Here is a 6,147-nt window from a genome sequence, read left to right as displayed (position 1 = left end):
CTGTGCCTTAATTCTATTTACAATTTATCCAGTTTTAGCTTTGAGCCAATGGTGCTTGTTAAGCCTTTCTCTACTGTATTAAAGAGACTTTCAGTGTAGTGTATTTTATCCATAAGGTGACAGATGGGGAACTCCACTGTAAGGGTATGTCTACACTAGAAAGTTAGTTCGAACTAACGGACGTTAGTTCGAACTAACTTTCCTATGCGCTACACTAGCGCTCCGCTAGTTCGAATTTGAATCGAACTAGCGGAGCGCTTAGTTCGAACTAGGTAAACCTCATTTTACGAGGACTAACGCCTAGTTCGAACTAGCTAGTTCGAACTAAGGGCTGTGTAGCCCTTTAGTTCGAACTAGTGGGAGGCTAGCCCTCCCCAGGTTTCCCTGGTGGCCACTCTGGCCAACACCAGGGAAACTCTATGCCCCCCTCCCGGCCCCGGACCCCTTAAAGGGGCACGGGCTGGCTACGGTGCCCGTGCCAGGTGCAAGCCTGCCAGCACCCAGCTAGCAGACCCTGCACCTGGCACGGCACAGAGCCACCCACCCGATGCCCCCCAGCCCACCCCCTCTTGCCGGGACCAGGCTGGCGGCTCCCGGGAGCTTGCCCTGGACCGCAAGAGGCGGGCACCTTCCTGGGCTAGTGCGGACATCGTGGACCTCGTCCACGATCTCCGCACTAGGCACAGGAAAGTGGCCGTCTAGGGCAGGAGAGCTGCCAGCCTGGCCACCCAGGACCAGGTGTGCATGAAAATCAAGGGGGTCCACTGAGACCCCCGACACTGAGCCCTGAGCTTACAATGGCCGTACTGGGTCAGACCAAAGGTCCATCTAGCCCAGTAGCCTGTCTGCCAACAGCGGCCAACCCTAGGGACCCTGGAGGGGATGGACCGAAGACAATGACCAAGCCATTTGTCTCGTGCCATCCCTCTCCAGCCTTCCACAAACTTTGGGCAGGGATACCACTCCTACCCTCTGGCTAATAGGACTCCATGGACCCAACCTCCATCACTTTATCTCACTTCCCTTTCAACTCTGTTCTAGTTCTAGCCTTCACAGCCTCCTGCAGCAAGGAGTTCCACAGGTTAACTATTTGCTTTGTCAAGAACAACAACTTTCTCTTACTAGTTTCAAGCCTGCTACCCATTCCTTTCCTTTGGTGTCCTCTAGTCCTTCTTTATGGGAACTCAGGAAGAACTTTTCTGAATGCACCCTCTCCACCCAACCCCTGCTTTTAGAGACCTCTATCCTGTCCCCCCTCCGTCTCCTCTTTTCTAAGCTGAACAGTCCCAGTCTCTGTAGCCTCTCTTCATCTGGGACCTGTTCCCAACCCCTGATCATGTTAGTTGCCCTCCCCTCTCCCAGCCTTTCTCTTCCCCTCTCCCACCTCCTTTTCCCAGTCTCCCCCAGTTTTGTTCAATAAAGACAGAGTCAATGTTGGAAGAAACGTTATCTTTATTTTGTACATCAATAAGAAGGGGGGCTAGGGAAGGGCAAGTGGAAGGAGGTGAGGGAGGAATGGGGTACGAGCCCCCGATGGGGAGGACTGGGCTGGCTCTGCGGGCTTCTGGGGGTGGAAGCTCTCCTGCAGCCCCCCAATTACTCCCTCTCCCCAGATGGCAGCCTGCGGCAAGTGCAGCCGGGCTGATGGCCGAGTGGTGTGATGTGCCCAGTGTGGGCACTCAGGGCACTCCAAGCCAGAACTTCTTTGCAAGCGGGGCACCCCTGAGAACTGTGTGTCCGGGGTGGGGGTCGGGACCCTTTAAGCGCAGCCCTCGGCTAGCCTGAGACAGCATCTCCATGCTCTAAGTCCTCCTTTTATGCCCTGCCGGCACTGCTTCCGGCCATCCTTAAGCCCTGTTCAGAGTCCACTCAATGTGGACTTACTAGTTCGAACTAGCAAAACGCTAGTTCGAACTAGTTTTTAGTTCTAGATGCGTTAGTTCGAACTAGCTTAGTTCGAATTAACTAATTCGAACTAAGTTAGTTCGAACTAGCGCTGTAGTGTAGACGTACCCTAATATATTTATAAACTATTGTAGTGATTCCCTTGGCAAGTGTCTTAATATAAGAACATAAGAGCAACCAGGCTGGGTCAGACCAAAGGCCCTTCCAGCCCAGTGTCCTGTCTGCCCACTGTAGCCAATGCAGGTGCCCCAGAGGGAGGGATCACAACAGGTAATCCTCATGTCATCCCTCCCCTGTCACCCAATTCCAGATAAGCAGAGCCTAGGGACACCATCCCTACCCATCCTGGCTAATAGCCATTGTTGGGCCTAACTTCCATGAATCTTGCTCTTTTTTGAACCTTGTTATGCTCCTGGTCTTCACAACCTTCTGTGGCAAGGAGTTCCACGGGTTGACTGTGCACTCAGCGAAGAAAAACGTCCTTTGATTTGTTTGAAATGAGCTACCTATTCATTTCATTTGGTGACCCCTAGTTCTTACATTATGGGAATAAATAAATAACTTTTTCTTAGTCACTTTTTCCACACCACTCACGATTTTATAGACCTCTGTCCTATCCCCCCTTAGTCTCCTCTTTTCTAAGCTGAAAAGTTCTAGTCTTTTTAATCTTCCCCCACCTTTCTGTGGGGAAGAGGAGCAGCAGCCCAGAACTGGAGAGTAAAGGGAGAAGGTGGCAGGTGTCTGCGAAAGAAAGAACTGGGCTGACAGTCACAGGAACTTACGTGGGATGAAGACAAAGGAAGAGGAGAGAGGGAGCCAAATTGGGCCTTCTATTAATTGTTGCTGCTCTGTGTTGAACTAAGGTCTTTCAGGTTCTAGAGGCAGGGGACTAACACATTGCTACTTTGGAAAGGGCTGCCTGGTATCAGTGAAGATACTCATGGAGAGCATTCAGCTCTGAAGGGGTAGAACTTGCCACAGGGCACCATAGAGGCAGCTGGGGATCGCTGGTGCTCAAAGGCCCAGTTACTGCAACACTGAAACCAGGGACTCACCGCTGTGCAATGGTGTGGAGTGTGGGGACCAGCACAAGAAAAGGGGCCTGGCTGAAGGCCGGGCACAGACCAGACCAGGTGCACCCATGACAGGAAGTCACCTCTCACGCTGCTCTTTGCTGAACGGAACAGATTGACCTGCAGTCTCCTACTGTGCGGTGTTCGTTGCAGCCCCCAAATCGCGTTTGTGGCCCTTTTCAGTACTGTCTGGGCTATTTTGGGTGCAGTCCAGACCAGTGAGGGGTTGTATCACTGCCCTCCTGAGTGTGGCTGCTCAGAAACCTGCCCACGTCTGTAACCTGCTTCAGGCCAGGATGGCCAAGGAAACCAGAACAGCCCAAGGAGCAGCCACACTGGGGAGGAAGTAATTGAGAACAGGGCTGGTGTGTGAGTCATTCACTGAGGTAAAGCTACTCCAGCCCTGCCAGAAACCCCTGAGGACAGCAGTAACCTCACCTACCCTCCCTTGGGGTAGCCACCGGGGGGCATAGACAGGAGCAATTGCTACTCTGAGGGAGAGATGAGGGTCAACAGGGCTTGTGCTCCTAAATCCCTTCGTAACTTTAGAAAATCTCCCTCTCCCTGCCCCACTTGCACCCAGCCTGGACCATCTTCACTCTCTCATGTTGGAGCTTCACAGCAGAGAGCTGATGAAAACCCCTGATTCCCAACAGCACCTCTCCATCCTCCTCCCCTTCCAGGAGAGCTGCAGCTGGTGATTGGTTCCAATGCCTCTCAGCCCTGGTCTACACTAGGACTTTACTTTGAAATAACCCTCCCAAGGTCAAATTTATAAGCGGAGCATCCACACTGCCAAACCCGTTATTTCGAAATAATGGGCTGCGGAATTGGAACTCTGTGCTCCGGCTTTTCATCGGGAGTAACACTAATTCTGAAAGAGTTATTTAAAAGTATTGGTACTTGTACCCTCCACTGCTGCTATTTCAAAATAACCACTCCCCAGAGTCATTTGAACTAATTACTCCCCAGCGCTTCCTGGGGCACTAAGCTGAGGTAGCGTGTCCATATTAACGGAGCCTGCCTCGGACTCGTTTCAAGGCTTCCCTGTAGTTTGAATGCTAGTTTGCTAGTTTGAATTTTTTAAAATCTGGAGTGATTAAGTCAAATTTACTAATTTTGAAATAGTTTCCTAAAGTAAACAAGGCCTCTGTGACTAGAGCAGAGCAGCAAACAAAAGGGAAGCTGGCAGGGGAGCAGTGACTGGACAGCTCTCTACATCCGTGGGAGAGTTTTTACAGCCAGTGCTTAGATCCCAGTGGGAAAGTGACACTTTATCCCCAAATCCCAGGAGTAAGACTATTTCACAGCAGCAGCTTCCCTACTGGATTAGTGCCATGGGTTAGCAACCAGCCTGGGAGCAATGCAATGGGGCTTGCCAAGTGACCCCTACCTGCAGAGTCCTGTGGAGTCGTGTTTGCACCGTTCCGGTCTCTCCAGCGGGCCCCCTGCTTCCCTGGCGCCCAGAGCCATTCTCCCTAGGCAGAGCTCCCAGGAGCGGCTTCTCTTTCTCGGGCTTCAGCATCCATCCTGCCGGAGGGGACAGGAGCCACTGGGGGTAACCCCAAGCCTGCCCCTGCGCTCTGCAGGGTGCTAGCACATTTATATGAAATGGAAGCGCTGTCCGGTCTTGGCACATCCACCAGCTTCAAAACCGAAAGCAGAAAAGGGGCTGGAACGTTCCTGGGACTGGATCCGCCTCAGGACGGTTGTGGCACAGAGATCAAATTCCTCTGACACACCCTAGGGCTAGCAAGAGGGCGGCTTTGGGGCCAGCAGACTCAGCTCTGCAGTTTGCCTGGTGACGGCAGGTTCTGCAGGCTCGTTGAGCAGCGCTCTGCAAATCTCTGTAATTACTTCAGCCCCTGTGTAACGAATGGGACCAAACCCTGATGCAGTCGCTGCTAGACTCAGTGGCCATGTTAATTTACTACATTTCCCTGATGTAAAATTAACCAGCAATTATTTGGGGAGAGGGTTTTTATAGAATCATAGAACTGGAGGGGACTTTGAGAGGTCCTCAAGTCCAGTCCCCTGACTGCATGGTAGGACCCAGTACTGTCTAGATCAATGGTGCGCAACCTTTTTTGATCTGTGACCTCCACACCACTGGGGCCGCCAACTGCTGGGTCCAGCCCCTGGCCAGCTGGACCTTAGTGCCACGAGCTCCCAGGAAGACATCTGTGACCCTCTTGGGGATCGTGACCCATGGATTGCGCTGGTCTAGACCATCCCTGACAGGTGTCTGTCTAAACTTCTTTTAAATATCTCCAGAGATGGAGATTCCCAAGCCTCCCTGGGCAACTTATTCCAGTGTTTCATCCCCCTGACAAGCAGGAAGTTTTTCCTAATGTCCAACCTCAACCTTCCTGGCTGCAGTTTAAGCCCATTGCTGCTTGTCCTGTCCTCAGAGGCCCAGGAGAACAATTTTCCTTCCTTCTTCTTGTAACAGTCTTTCAGGTTTTGCCTTTTGCTGTCCAGTGGCCCAGCCCTACTCCCTGGGCCTCTATGTTGTTCAGATAGCCTGGCCCAGATCCTCTTTCTTGAGTCCTGACTGCTCCGCTCTGCTCCTAGGCACTGTCTAGATGGGGCCAAATGGCAGAAAAGCCTCCTTTTTTAGAGGAGTCCTTTTTCCTCGGAGCTGCAGGAGCGGTGTCTGCAGGCAAGGGCAGCATGTGGAGACCCCCTGCTCTGCCTCTCTCAGGGGCTGCAGGGCCATGCCAGCCTCTTCCAGGAGCAGCAATTACCATGGGGATTGTGACTCCAGCCACGACAGGTTCGGTATTTGAGAACTCACTGCTCAAAGAATTAAATGTGAGCGTAAGAGAGAACTGAAAATGATGCAATGCACAGACCAGTCAGAAATCAAAAATAACCCACTTTGCAAGCAGCAAAAGGAGACCCTGACATCAGCATCCTCCCCTCTTCTCCCTCTCACACCCTACACAGAAAGCAGGAGGCTCCCAAGGTCAGGAGCAGCATGTCAGTGGGTGGAGGGGCAACTGAAGTGCCAGCACTTGAGAGCTCCCTGGCCAAACTGGTCAGGATCCTCTGTCAAAGGCTCCAAGATCGACCAGTAGATCCCAATCGACTGGTTGGTGACCACTGATCTAGATGGTACCGGGTCCTACTATAAGGGCAGGGGATGGGACTTGACAACCTCTTGAGC

The sequence above is a fragment of the Pelodiscus sinensis genome, chromosome 19, assembly GCF_052426305.1.
Source record: "Pelodiscus sinensis isolate ZL-2025 chromosome 19, ASM5242630v1, whole genome shotgun sequence".
NCBI classification, from domain to species: Eukaryota; Metazoa; Chordata; order Testudines; family Trionychidae; genus Pelodiscus; species Pelodiscus sinensis.
Note: the sequence above shows the minus strand (reverse complement) of the source record.